Below are 14,213 nucleotides of genomic sequence, written 5' to 3' on the forward strand. Positions count from 1 at the left end.
TAAAGTCTGCCAATTTTCATACGCCATCACTTTTTCATACAACGCAAATCAGTCTGTCTCTTTTCATCATAGAGTAAACACAATAATAAAGAAATCCAACAATTAATTAGCTTCATAGACGCGGGAATATAAGGACAAAATATATACTAAAATAATATAACGTAAACACGCCTTAGTTCGTAACATAACTTTTAAAAGCAACTTACCATTATCCTCGAAGGCTTCGAGGGTACGTGATCTTCGTATCATATTTTGAAAGCGATATCAAATTTGGGTTACGATATAATTTACAGTCTTGCTTGTATTACATATTAAAATAACACCAAGTTTCGCAATTTATACAAATATGCTGATGCGATGAGACAAACATTATGCCCTTAAAATTTAACCAATCAAATTGCACTCTTAAACTCTTAAACACTCTTTCGTCTCTACCCAATTGGTTTGATTGAAAAGAGAGAACTGAAACGTTGTAAAAGTACTTTTCTATTTAGAACAGGGGCCCAACTGGCAGGACGCTCACCTGATGTTAAGTGATACATGGATACTCTCAATGTCCGAGGGCTCGCGAAATTGTTGCCTTTTAAGAATGGAAGACGTGTAGTTATTGTGGTGGCGATGTTAAGGTCCCGATGGAGAATGTTATTGCAAACGTTCCCTTTTGCCCCTGAGCACTTTGTACAGTAACAATAAATATATTTTTTAATAGCAGTAGTTTTGAATCCATTAACAAAAATAAAATGCTTATTGAACTTATATATATCATTTTTTTTATATATAGAACAGGGAACCAACGGGCAGGTGGCTCGCTTGATGTTAAGTGACCCCCGCCCATAGACGCTCTCAATGGCAGAGGGCTTGCGAGTGCGTTGCCGACCTTTTCAGAATTGGTACCCCCTTTTCTTTTCTTTCACTACGTCGAATTCTTTCGGAAACACTTCAGTGCACAATAGCTGGTTCCACATAGCTATGGTGCACGGCGAATATTGCCTTGAAAAAAGCTCAGTCGTGGAATGGCGGACGTCGAGGTGATACGGATGGAATTCCGTATTCCTCGACGTCCGATGATGAAACTGAGCTGCAGGTATTAATCCGAACAACTCCTGAGATTAATAATAATAGATAACTTTGCATAATACAGATACAACGCTTGGCTAACACCTAAAAGATTATATAAAAGATTATATGTGGATCGTTCGCAATTTAACGACCTCCTGAAAAGCAGTTTTGAAGTTCCCTGGACAAAGGATTCCGAAATTGTAATTAAGTCTGCCGTAGTAAAAGACAAAGTAGTTCTATTGTAAACTGTTACTGACAGTAAACAAAGATATATTGTAGTCATATGCAGTTCATTTAGAAAGGTAAAAAGTTTTAGATTACTACAAATTTATATTTAAATTATATTAAATAAGTAAATATATACTATATTTATATTAAAACGCGCTTACAAAACATTTTCTTTAATTTATATATATGATTGAGGTTATATTTTAAAAATTGCGCTCTCTCAGACACAAGGTGGTCTTGTACAAGGCCTGCATCCGACCGTGCATGACACACGCTAGCGTAGTCTTTGCGCATTTTGCCCCCTCCTATGTTCACCAGCTACAGGTGCTTCAGTCGCGATTCATGAGAATGTAAAGGCCCTTAAGGCCAACAGCGAGATTCCAATTAAAAACAAAAATATTGCACTGCAATGTATCAATCATTAAAAACCACGGATGGCTTTGGAACGTATATTGTCGGATATTGATGGTCCTAAATTAGCGAGTGGCTTATTAAAAGCAATATCAATAGTAGGCGGCGGGACATCACTCCAGAGGCTAGAGGAGTTTCAGTCCTGTCTTTCAGGCGATTGACCGCCCCACGTCGACCTCAACCAGCGTCTCCCATTCTCGCAGAACACCTTTGCGCTAAAAGCTGAGATGTTCTGAAGTCTAAACCTTTCAGGCTATTAGTGGGATTACATAAAAAGATGTTCAATGTTCGATTAGACATAATCTCTCTTTCATAACTCAATGCCACAAAACGAACGAGAATGTTTAGTTTGTTTTGCCAACTGCCATGAAATTTGTTGGAATCAAGCATAATTTTTTTTAAGTCAAGGTGATTTTATTAGCTTGGGAGACTACTTAGATTTTAGATGTTTGACCACAACTATAAATAACTTAACTGATCTTAATTTTTATTATGTCATAATGATAATAAATTTGACATTCACTTGTTTTTTTATGATTAAATATATCTGAACGTATCACACTATTTGCAACTAAACGATTTATAACAAGGGACAAACGGGATGAAGTCTCATCTGGTCTTAAGTGACACCTAAAGCCTTTAAAAATGGGCACGCTCTTTTCTAAAGGGCCCTAAGTCGAATTGGTTCGGATTTTATTAGTATGCCTTTATTGCTGACACCCTGTAAAATATATTAACACTTATTTAAGTTACATAATAAACCTTAATTCTAATACATAAATAGAACTTAATCTAATACATAATATGACCCGTTTTAGGTAAGCGTGTCCTTTGACACATTTGCCTCTTCCAGCTGCTTCCATTATTTTCTGATGTTAACTATTCTTTGCCAAGTTGTGCCTTCTATTCTCTTTGTATCGTCTGCCCATCTCTTGCTCTGCTTCCTCTTTTCCTCTTTTCTATCGCGTGGTTGCCATTCTGTAATTGTTTTTATTCATTTCAACCTGCTATCAAACTTATAGTCTAAATAAACACTCAGGCTAAAGGCACCCGCCGTTAAAAATTTAATCACCAAAAGCATTACTCGGCATTGAACTATAACATCTAGGTGATTAAATAGTTTGATAATTATGGCGTAACATTTTTTTGAATACATCCTGGTGCTACATGCAAGCATCCACAGCCGTGTTGGAATGTTTCTTTTGAACAATTTTTGATGCTTTTTTACAGTCATAACTGCTTCAATATATAAATTTGGTACAGTGGAATCTCTATAACTCGGACCTTGAAGTCGCATAAACTTGCCATTTAGGGGTAAATACGTAGGTAGTATCTCGAATAATTTAGATTTTTTAACTCGAACAAAATGTTATTTCCTTACGAAGTATTGATAGTAAATATTTATACTCTAAAACTCGAATTTCAAAAAGGAGTACTCCGTAAGTCGTAGTACAATATATTAGCAACAAAATCCAAAATGAATGTTCGAGATTGAGGATTCCAATCTATTGTTTTTGTCTTGTACGCGTGCAATAAATGAAAACATAATACATATTTTTTTAGTGTACAGTTTACTACATTAATATTTAAAGAATATATACTCCAAAACTTAAGTTGAATTAAAATTCGACTCTACAAATTGAAAAATACACTTAAAAATCGCGCCTTAAAAGTTGAAATTTTAGCAGTTATATGTCGAAGTTCAAAAATTCGTTAACTCGATTTTTTTGAATTTCCCTTGACATACTAGTTATAGAGATTACATTGAACTACCAAAATACCGAGTTCGTAAAAGTCACAAAAGCGTCAAGTTACTCAAATATCAGCTGCAATTATACGCAGTGAAGGGAGCAAAACGATCTTCCTATATCGCTGCATCGCAAGGATATTAAATACTCCATTATAAGCTTTATTGCCTCTCGGGTATCGATTTAACCGTATCATTGCTACGTTTTTATATTTCTAATTATAACTAGTTATCCTGATACATTACACTTTGAAAACCGCTCTTAACGCAGATTAAAATACGAATTATAAATACGATAAAAGTTGAGTTTAATTGTTGAACGTGAAACATGTTTTTTTTTTAAATAAGCTTATTAAAATATTGCTGAGGGGATGTCCACGTGAGGATTGAAAATCACGATTTTAAGATAAAGGGGCTTGTAAGGTAACCTTGACTCGCCGTTGCCAGGCAACGAACGAATTCTTTTAATGTTATTTTTATGCCAGTCAAAAACAAACAACCACTGTCTAGACAATTTTATCATGGTCCTGAATTTTCTAGAATAGTATTAGATTATACGTTGTTCAAGATAATATTATACAAATTGTAGGTTTCTTTGTATGTACTGAAAAATACACGTCATTTTTGGTGGGTTTAGTCTAAAATCTCACCACGTTTCACCATGGTCCCCCGTGGTGAAACGGATGGGAGGGATTCACGGGATTACGTGATGCTAAGTCTAGTTTAACACAGAGAGGTAGAATTATTTCATGGACCACAATATCGGAGGATTATAGACAAGACGTGCTTTGATAGAAGATTACTGCTATATATAACAATCAAGTATACAGTATTTATAATTTTCTTAACCTACCTAATTAAAATATTTTAAAATTTAATTTTAAAATTTTTTTCAAACATATTTCAAAAGTTGGTCTGTGCCCTGTGTGGTCTAGCCTTTCGTTTTTCTTTCTTTAACGCTGGTAGCATTTCCTCGCTGTTAATATTAGAGTTGTTGTAGTAAATTTTTTCATACCTTAAAATTCACAAAAGAGAGTGACTACATGAATTACAATCTAGCCTATACAATAATTCTGGCTCATAAGTATTTCAATGTTGACCTAGTGGCTTCAGCGTACGACTCTCATCCATGAGGCCGCATGTTCGATCCCCTGCACAGCAATGGACTTTCATTATGCGCATTTCATTATGCTTACGCATCACATTTTTTTTTTTAGTTTTTCCCTCATACGGGTTGCCTGGAAGAGATCGCTTGTTAACTTTAAGGCCGCCCGTTTCATCCCTTATACTTGTTATGTATTATGTTATTTGAATATACGATAACTTCTCAACTTTAATCTTATTTATATTTGTAAATGTTATATTGGAGAAATTTTACGTAAACATCGAAGAAATAAATTTAAAATGTAAATAAAAAAACTTTCGCTCGAACGGTGAAAGAAAAAATCGTAAGGAAACCGGCTTTCGATAGATCAAAAAAGTCGACGGCGTCAGGAACAAGAGGCTGATCACCCACTAGCCTATTAGATTGAAAAATCATGAAACAGATTCAGAATTCTGAGGCCCAGACCTAAATTAGTAGTAGCGCCACTGTTTTTTTTATATACCAGTGAATAGGGTTAGTTTCCTATATTGTTTTGACACTATGTTCGTGTGTCACTTGCACACACGAACTTTAGGCGTGTTATTTCTGTTATGTCAAGAACTTGGATTTCCTCAGCATTCACACGGCAATGTAACCTGTTTAAGTGTGCAAACCGTTTACCCGTATTCAGGAATGTATTCACATTAAGATCCTTGTGGATACTTTAATTTTTAGTACCATGGTAACAATGTCCCGAGGAGCCTTGTTCTATATACAATTTAAATACAATTTCATTCTGTCAAGTGGTTTAACAGTCCAATGTGGGTAAATAATGGTTTTAAGAACGAAGACTGGCCTGGGCCATGAACTTTTTACTCTATCGTAAAAAGTCAGCCCCACACAGACTATAGTATTCTAAGCGTATAAGCGATATATATACTCTGTGTACTCTGTATCTTATATATTATCTTCCTCTTGAAACTCTACTCAAAAGTCTTTTGATTTGCCTGTAACTTCTCAGTTAAGTAATGTTGCAATTAGGAGAACTTTCATACATCTTTGAGGACAGTTTCTCAGAATGTCCAGATGTAGTCTTGCTTTGATGGACGGGTTATGTTAATTAAGTAATTTATATTTATAGAAATTTAAATAATATAACACATCAACAACAGTAAAAGGGTAAAGTACAAAAATTACACAACCAAATCTTATTTAAAAAAATATAAATTCACCAAATAATACAAAAACAATTAATAAAAAAATTGTGCTTGTACTAGTGTTACACACGTAAGAAGTGAAACTTCTCTTTGAGCTTATTTTTCGAAAAACGATCTCCTTTATACAACTTGACAAAAATTGGTTAATTAAAGTTAAATTATTTATTATCATAGATATGAATACAAATAATACAATTATTTCATTTTACCTCATTACTACTAAGATTATTACAGAATTTCATTAATTGTAATAGAATTATTACAATCATTGTTATCGTTATTATTTGTTTTTGTTATTAATGGCTTCGCTTCTCTTCGAATCAACCGTGGTAGGGACAATAAAAAGATGACGCGTAACCGAAAAATGTGACCGTAAATTTTTTTCCAACGCCGATGAAGTTGCACTAGTTCAAGATTCATTAATTGCGATACAATACAAAAGAATAAGAAATACAATAATTATAAAAGTCACAAGTGATGATAGGATATGGTTAAGAAACGTTTATGCAGAAGAGTTTTAAAAGATGTTAGGGACGTAGGAGGAAGAGGAGCCAATCGTATGGAGTCAGGCAGCCTATTCCACAACTTAATGGCGGAGATCCTATCATTAAACTCTTTCTTAATAATATCCTATTATTAATTTATTTATCCTTGTTAACAATATAGACAATCGAGCTTATTTTGTATTACTATGTTGATAATCTCGTTAATTTGACAAAAAGAGTCTCAATTGTAAGAGAGCTTTCTTCCCTGCGGTTATGGGTTCGAACCACTATGCACCAATGGACTTCTAATATGCGGTTGATAAACTACTTATGACCATGCGTAGAAGCCGGTACAAGCAAGTGGAAGTCTTCAATGGTCCGCTTCACAGGACACAATCTTTTGCGAACTAGCGAACTGTGAAGTCGACTCCCTGTTGGGAGACATGACCTCCAATTGTTCAAAGTGTATACTCCTCCCACAAAGCCCGGCAACGCACCTTCGTAGGGGGGCTTTACGTAGGCTTGTTCTAAAATTTCTAAAAAAACCACTCAAACACGACGACTTATTGAGTGTGGCGAGACAATTTCTTCCCAAGGAATGCACGGTTGCAAAAGATGTCAATGTTGTCATATATTTAATATAGACATATGAGAAATGTTTATTGTTTAACAGTGTTTGATGATACACATACCATACTAGCAATGCATTTTCGCATAGATTATTTTATTTAGTTTCAATTCAAAAATGGTAAAATAGGTCCAGGTTCAAAAAGTAATTTGATTTGTTCGTTATGTTACCGACATACCGTTATGTTTTAACTGGGTCATTTCATTCGCAATCTATGAAATTTTAAACGAATCTGATGTTTTAATAACCAACAGAACAGTGTCGATTAAGCGGTTATAAGCGGGATATAACCAAGAACACCTTTCGTAAATTGCATTTGTACTACGTATGTGATGTTTGAATTAAAAACATAAAATATTTATTGATTCTTCACTATAATGTCAATGGTTGACATTAATTAAAAACACAATAATATAAATTGCTCGATACAAATCACAAAGTCACCTCTAAATTTTGTCTAATTATGTTTTATTCAATCATGACGAGTATTATAGAGTCAGTAGTTAATTGAATGTCAGCATTAGTTTGGACGCGAGCTGTTACCAGCGATTTTATGAAGTATTATATATTTTACGAGTCATTTAAATAAAGGTATTTAGTGTTTACATCGTTTGTTCTGCGAAACACTGTCCGTCTTATCTCGCGCAAACTTAGGCATACATTTGTTTCACTATAGCCCTCGTTGTATTGAGACGAGAACCATTCGCTTCTTACGCTGGCCATAGATGGACCGCATGTTGCAGCCGAGACCGACTGCTCTAGAGCTGTCACCGCATGGCGATCTGAAGTTTCCATACTATATTCATATCCGCAATACACGGACCGCTCCTGAGCGGTACCTTCCTGTGGGCTCAAAATACTAACTAATTCATCTCATGAAACCACGGACATTCTAAAGTAGTTGATTTGTGTCTTCTCTCATGGATGCAAAGCATGAAAATGGAATATTTCATATGATGTTGGATGGATGTCCTCTTGTTTGTAGTATTGGACGCACCCACATACTACAGTATCTTCTACGCCTACGCTAGCGTAATAGTAGTACAAGAAGCAGTGTTTCTTCATCAAAATTCATCTTTTAAATGAACTTGCATCAGTATTATTTTGCGGTCGAACATAACTGTTCCTAGCAGTCGTAGTCGACTGCATTATGAAGAATACAGTCAATACATGTTTAATACATGCAACAAGCGGGCCGTGTATGGCCAGCGTTAGCTCCAGCGCTTGATATAATTTGTTATAATTACAACGAGTTAAATAAAAAGTACCAAAAACTAAACTCACTTTTATAATATTAATAAGAACACATAATATATATTTTATTTACGGCAAATAAATAAATAGATCAAAACAAACTAACCTTAACCGTTGTAGTGATTACTTTAACAAACTAAAAAAATATAAGACGTAAGTTTTATAAACTTCATAAGTATAGATAATGTTCGCCTCTGTCAAATAAATACACTTAAGGCCCACATGAAAAGCGTTGTGGTGCTCGCTTTGGTCTGGGGCTGGAGTTAATTAAACCTTATATTAATATTTAATCTAAATGTATTGCACATACTATGCACCGATCAAAATGGTCTCAAATTTCATTCGTTCAACGTATGTTCAAACCTCTTGATATTACTGGTTGTGCTATAATGATTTTTCATAGTTAGGTAATTGTTATTGTCACAGAACTTTGCATCCATTCCAAAGGTTCAAGCTAAATTTTCCAAATTCTGTCTACTCTATAGGAGTTAAGGCACCACTCATTCTTCTTAGCGAATATAATAGAATTAGCATTACTTATCCAGAGCTTAATATAAAAGAGCAGTGAATGCTGCTTTTATTTGTAAATGGGCGGAAGCTCCCCCAGTGCCTTCCACTGGATCCTATTCAACGAGAGCGATTCGATTCGTCATCGACCAGTCACTTTCAAAGCGGCTTGATAACTTGGCGTTGCGTACAGATGTGGGGCTGTGCATCCTCTTCCAATTCTACTTAAGAAATGAGCGTACCAATTCTTAAAAGACACTTGCGAGCCTTCTGCCAATGTAAGCTTCTTGCCGGTTGCCCCCAGTTATAGAAAATGTGTGCGTGTACTAGTGTACAGACGTAAGCAGTGAAACTTCTTTAAGACCTTATTTTTCGAAAAATTATCATGATATGCAACTCTACACAAATTGGTTAAATTAAGATTATTACTGAATTACATTAATTGTAATAGAATTATTACTAATATTGTTATTAATGGCTTCGAATCGCTTGGAAGAAAAAGATGGCGCGTAGCGTAAAAATATGACCGTAATTTTTTTTCAACGTTGATAAAGAGTTTCACTTCAAAAATAGTAATAAAATTCACATCCTTTATACATACTAAACTGTCATCTCCACCTTAATATATTTAAGGTAATTCCCAGACTATGTTGTCGGTGGAGATAATTAAATTAGGTACAAGTTAAGTACATGGTATTGGTAAAACAGATGATTTTAACATCTACAGCGCCATTGTTGAAGATTATTTCTTTTAAGTCTCGTTCTCTTACTCTAGTTCGTCTCTCTTACCTTTAACTCCTGTAACCTTTAACCAATTTTTAACTGGGCTAACTAAACAGACACAAAACAAACCGTTGACCTATGTAGTTAATTAGCAACAACAAATTTCATACAAAATATTAAAATTGAATTTGTTTTATATTTGGGCCAATTAAAATGGCGTGCATGAGAGAATTCACAGCCATTTAAAACATCGCATCGAAATATTTTTGTATTTTAATACGAAATTCCAATTCGAGATTGAAAAGATTTCAGCCTGGAGAATATATAGGTTATTTTATTATATCTTCTATCAGCTCATGTGTGGATCGTGGTCAAGGAAACATCATTCTGTTTCCACCGGTATCAGTCCAGTACCTGTCTTCTGATATCTTCTATATACCATGGACTGCAAATGGATCCAATAACTCCATTCTCAACCAACTAAAGAACACTAGACGAGGGGTTAGGTACTTTGGCCATATACTTTATTTATATACAGCTAACAACAAATATATAAATAATAACAAACAATTACACAAAAATATATGCCTACAAAAGAGTTCAAAAGGGAACAAACAATAAAATTTATCCAATACTTAACTAAGATATACAGAGCAGTGTTGGCCTAGTGGCTTCATCATACGACTCTCATCCCTGAGGTCGTAGGTTTGATCCCCGGCTGTGCACCAATGCACTTTATTTCTATGTGCGCATTTAATATTCGCTCGAACGGTGAAGAAAAACATCGTGAGGAAACCGGGCTTGCCTTAGACCCAAAAAGTCGACTGCGTATGTCAGGCACAGAAGGCTGACAGAATACTGAATCTGAGGCCCAGACCTACAAAGGTTGTAGCGCCATTGATTTTTTTTTTAAATTTGTCTGTGTTGTGTGATAGTGTGAAAGTGAGGGTATGTATGTGAAGGTGTGTATGTGGGGTGTGCTCATGATGAAGGTGATCTTGCGCTATGGATATTCTTAATACTAGTTTTAACCATATTCCATTAGCTTAAACAAATCAAGGCTTAAATACACAACTGAGCTTTTTTATGGAGCTCACATATTGCCAGGAAAGAACCGAATGGTCTCGACGAGCTGGTCATGGTAGGGACGGTGGCGTGATTATACCATCTGGGGGCCGTGGAAATTTCTTTTGATGGTGCCCTATCATTAAAAATCGTCACGTTGTACTCAGTTTAATTTTAAAAAACTTCGAGATTTTCAGCGTACACAATTACACGTTATATATGTCCCACTAATGCCACAATAGTAAATCCTCTCTTAGGCAAGAAGGAATGGTCTGTAGTCTCCACTCTAGCCTAAAGCGTCCATAGAACAAAATATCTCAATGCATTCATTATCTATTCGCTAGCTTTTCGTTGAAGGAAACGTGAGGAAACCTGCATACATTTACAATGAAATAAAAACAAAACAAAAATTGAGCTCGTGGCCTCTTGGGTAGAGGCCCTCTTGGGTCGGGGAGCCGTGGCATTCTGCCAGCCCTGCTACCGTATTGTTACGCCATAGGGTAGGGTGTAGTGATGGCAGGATAAGCCGGGATCAAGCGCCTACCCGTTGGTTTGACCAAATAAATACAATTATGAGTCTCAACATCCCTAATGCACACAAGCTAAGGACAGAGTAGTGTAGAAGCAAGTCGACGTATCGGTTTGGGCTTTTCAACAGGCACAAGCTTCAGTAATGAAGACTACGAAGAAATATACGTTACATTAGAAAACCGCTGTGGTTTGTAACCATAGCAGTTTTGTTTAGAAGACAAATGCATATAAAAGTAGTTTCTCAATTTACTTTTAATGTTGGTTAACGTTAAGCGATCTAATAACTGGTTAGTCCATGGGGCTGAGTCAAGATGACTTAACAGTGTATATAGGAAATCGAAAACTAAATTTATACGAAACTTTGTCAACACGAACTGTCATTTTGATACAAATTAAGTCTTCGACTTGTTACATACACTACTGTTCAGGCATCTTGACTAAGCCCCTATTTATTAGCCTCAACGTTCACTTGCCATATGCGTTTTTTGGATGTGTACGTCATGCTCAACTCGTGTTTTTATGTCATGTCCAAAAGTGATCACAAGACGAACCTTAAGACATTTACTTCTTCTGTTATTGGCAGTATTTGGTAGTGTTTTATATTTCTCGAGATAACGTGTTTGAGGATACCCATTTGGAGGTTATATATTAGGTTGTGACACGTTGAATAAGTTCAACCGTAGCAAGGCAGACAGTGATTTATGATTAATCGCTAAGCGCGATATTTACTACATCTATACTAGAAGTATCAGATTTAGGGCAACTAAGAAATCAAAACATTTTTGTACAGGTCATATTTATAACGACCAATTATACCCTGCATGAGGCAGTTTAATATCTGATAGTGCTTCTGTATTATCTCTTATGAGAATTATTTTCATTTATTTGTATTATTGGCCGAGATTGTATTTTCCATGTTTCCGTAATTAAGATGGTCTATATTTGTAAAAAAAAGCATTATCAATAATATTTTACACAATTTGGAAGATATAAGGGATATACCATTTTTAAAGAGAGCTTTTTTATGGGAGACTGGTCGCAAAATGGCGCCATCTGTTGGGTAACACATCAATCCTTTATATTTAACGCCAAACCTTTTAATTTTTAAATTATACAAAAGAGAAAAGAGCTTTTAAAAAGGCATTTTTCTGATTGCATTTTATATAAGTTATTATATTCCAAACAAACTATTTGTAGATTAATTTATTTAAATATTATTTCGACTTAGTATCATAAACTAAAAAAATATTTCAGAAACAAAGTGTTTATTATTCTAATACTTTATGATATACAACAATCTTTTTTTCTGGCGTGTAAAAGGTTACATAAAAAAAGTTTTTTATGTAACCTTAATTCAGGATTACTTAATACGGTGGTTAAGTATTCTTAAATTTTCTAATTTTCCGCGCCATTTTCTCTTTTTTTCTTTCATTAGAACCGTCTCCTGACAATAACAAACATAACAACACAATTAGCGAAATTGTTCCAGCCGTTCACGCGTGATGCCGTGACCAAGGGAAATAGGGATTCATTTATATATATATATAGATAGATCATATGACGCAAACTTCTCCTTCCAATAGCAAATAGCAGTTGTAGCGACATCTACCATCTCCGTATAAATGACTGCGATGATGTCATACCCTGAAAAGCTCTAACAAGGTATTGTCAGCTAATAAATACAATTCTCGACCTTAGCCACTGACCCTTTTCGACAAAACAGTCACGTATGCGGCACAATCACCGTAGCCGTGACAAATTAAAAATCACCCTCGCATAGCAAAGTCAGGTTAGGGTAAAACCCCGCCTTCACCGAGGACGGTGTGGTTGCTTATTACGCTAACTCCAGCTTCCTTCCTTCTCTTCAGGCACCCCAATTGACTACCCCACGGTGGCCCAAGCCGAGGTCCGGATCCACAGGTCCATTCGAAAGTAGTAGTCGGCCGAAAGTAGTTGTCTTATTTTATAACGTTCTATGTTCAATTAGACATAAGGCCTCATTCACAACTCAATGTCACAGAACGAACGAGAACTGAGAACAACCTAGAAATGTCTCGAAACTATTTAGTTTGTTTTGCCTATAAAATTTGTTGGAAGCAAGCGTCATTCTTTCCGCGATCCATGTGGTTTATAGCTTGGAAGACTATACATTTGGTTTCCTATTTCATTTTCATATATAAATGCAATAAATTTTTAATAAAGCAAAATTAAATAAATCAAAATTCTATGAAAGGCGAGCGCGGTATTTGCTCAGAGCAATCACGTAGACTGGAGCGACTAGCCCAGCATCCGATTTGAAAATGAGATCAAAATTATATTTCAACTGATAACGTCCGAGGCTTGAATTTTCAATTTAGCAATTCTGATGGCTGATAGAAGTGGCTTTTTAATTAAATAGGTTCTAGATTCAGGTGTACCAATGGCACTACAACCTTTTCTGGGCCTCAGATTTCTGTTCAGTGATCATTACTAATAGGCTAGTCTTCCGTGCCTGACTAACCCTCGACGCTTTTTTCCTTCCCCATACGTTGAATACGAGTGTTATATGCGCACAGCCGCTGATCGAACTTCTTCAGGGATGAGAGTTGCACATTGAAACCACTACCGTTGGTTATACTAAACGCTAACAATCCTCAGATTCAGAAATTTTGTACTGTGATGGATTTTGACATACAAATTTGACTTAAATCTTTTTTCACGCCAATATGTGCAATAATTATTTTGATATACCGACACAATGGCAATTACGTACAATCATGATGATGGCCGATCATAGACATTTATACACTACCATTGTACTATTTTAAACGTGGCATCTTGGGTATTTGCGCATCGTATGTATAATAATTTATAGTATAATTAAGTTTAGTACTTTTTTTTATTTTCACATTGTAATAGGATGAGGGTAGGGAGAAAACGAGAGGCACGGTCGGTGATTGCCGTGTTTTCGACACTTTAAAGACATAAATTGTATCTGGTGTGATGTATAATTTTGAATTATTTCGGAAATAACTGTGTATGTTTTTTCTAATTATTATTTTAAGATTTGGTTTTATTTAGTTGTGATAGCTGAAATGTTTTATTTCTTTTTAGCTTTGGGAAACGCCCTTAAATTCGATATTCAATATTGAATGATAAATTAACAAATTTGTTTATGTGGTAAACGTTACCACATATAATATGTTTGGTGGGATAAACCAAAATCCTCCTGGCGCCTAAATTTATTTAGTTAAGTTAATTATAAGATTTAGTTTAATATATTTTAGTTTTGCAT

General features: G+C 35.2%; 1 protein-coding gene across 8 annotated transcripts in view; it reads left to right on the forward strand.

The window, feature by feature from the left end:
• LOC123717844 (cyclic nucleotide-gated cation channel alpha-3) overlaps positions 1–14,213 on the forward strand; it is a 124,245-nt gene that overhangs the window by 83,415 nt on the left and 26,617 nt on the right. The gene's annotated exons all lie outside the window — the stretch shown is intronic.

The sequence above is a fragment of the Pieris brassicae genome, chromosome 13 (genome assembly GCF_905147105.1).
Source record: "Pieris brassicae chromosome 13, ilPieBrab1.1, whole genome shotgun sequence".
Taxonomy (NCBI): Eukaryota; Metazoa; Arthropoda; class Insecta; order Lepidoptera; family Pieridae; genus Pieris; species Pieris brassicae.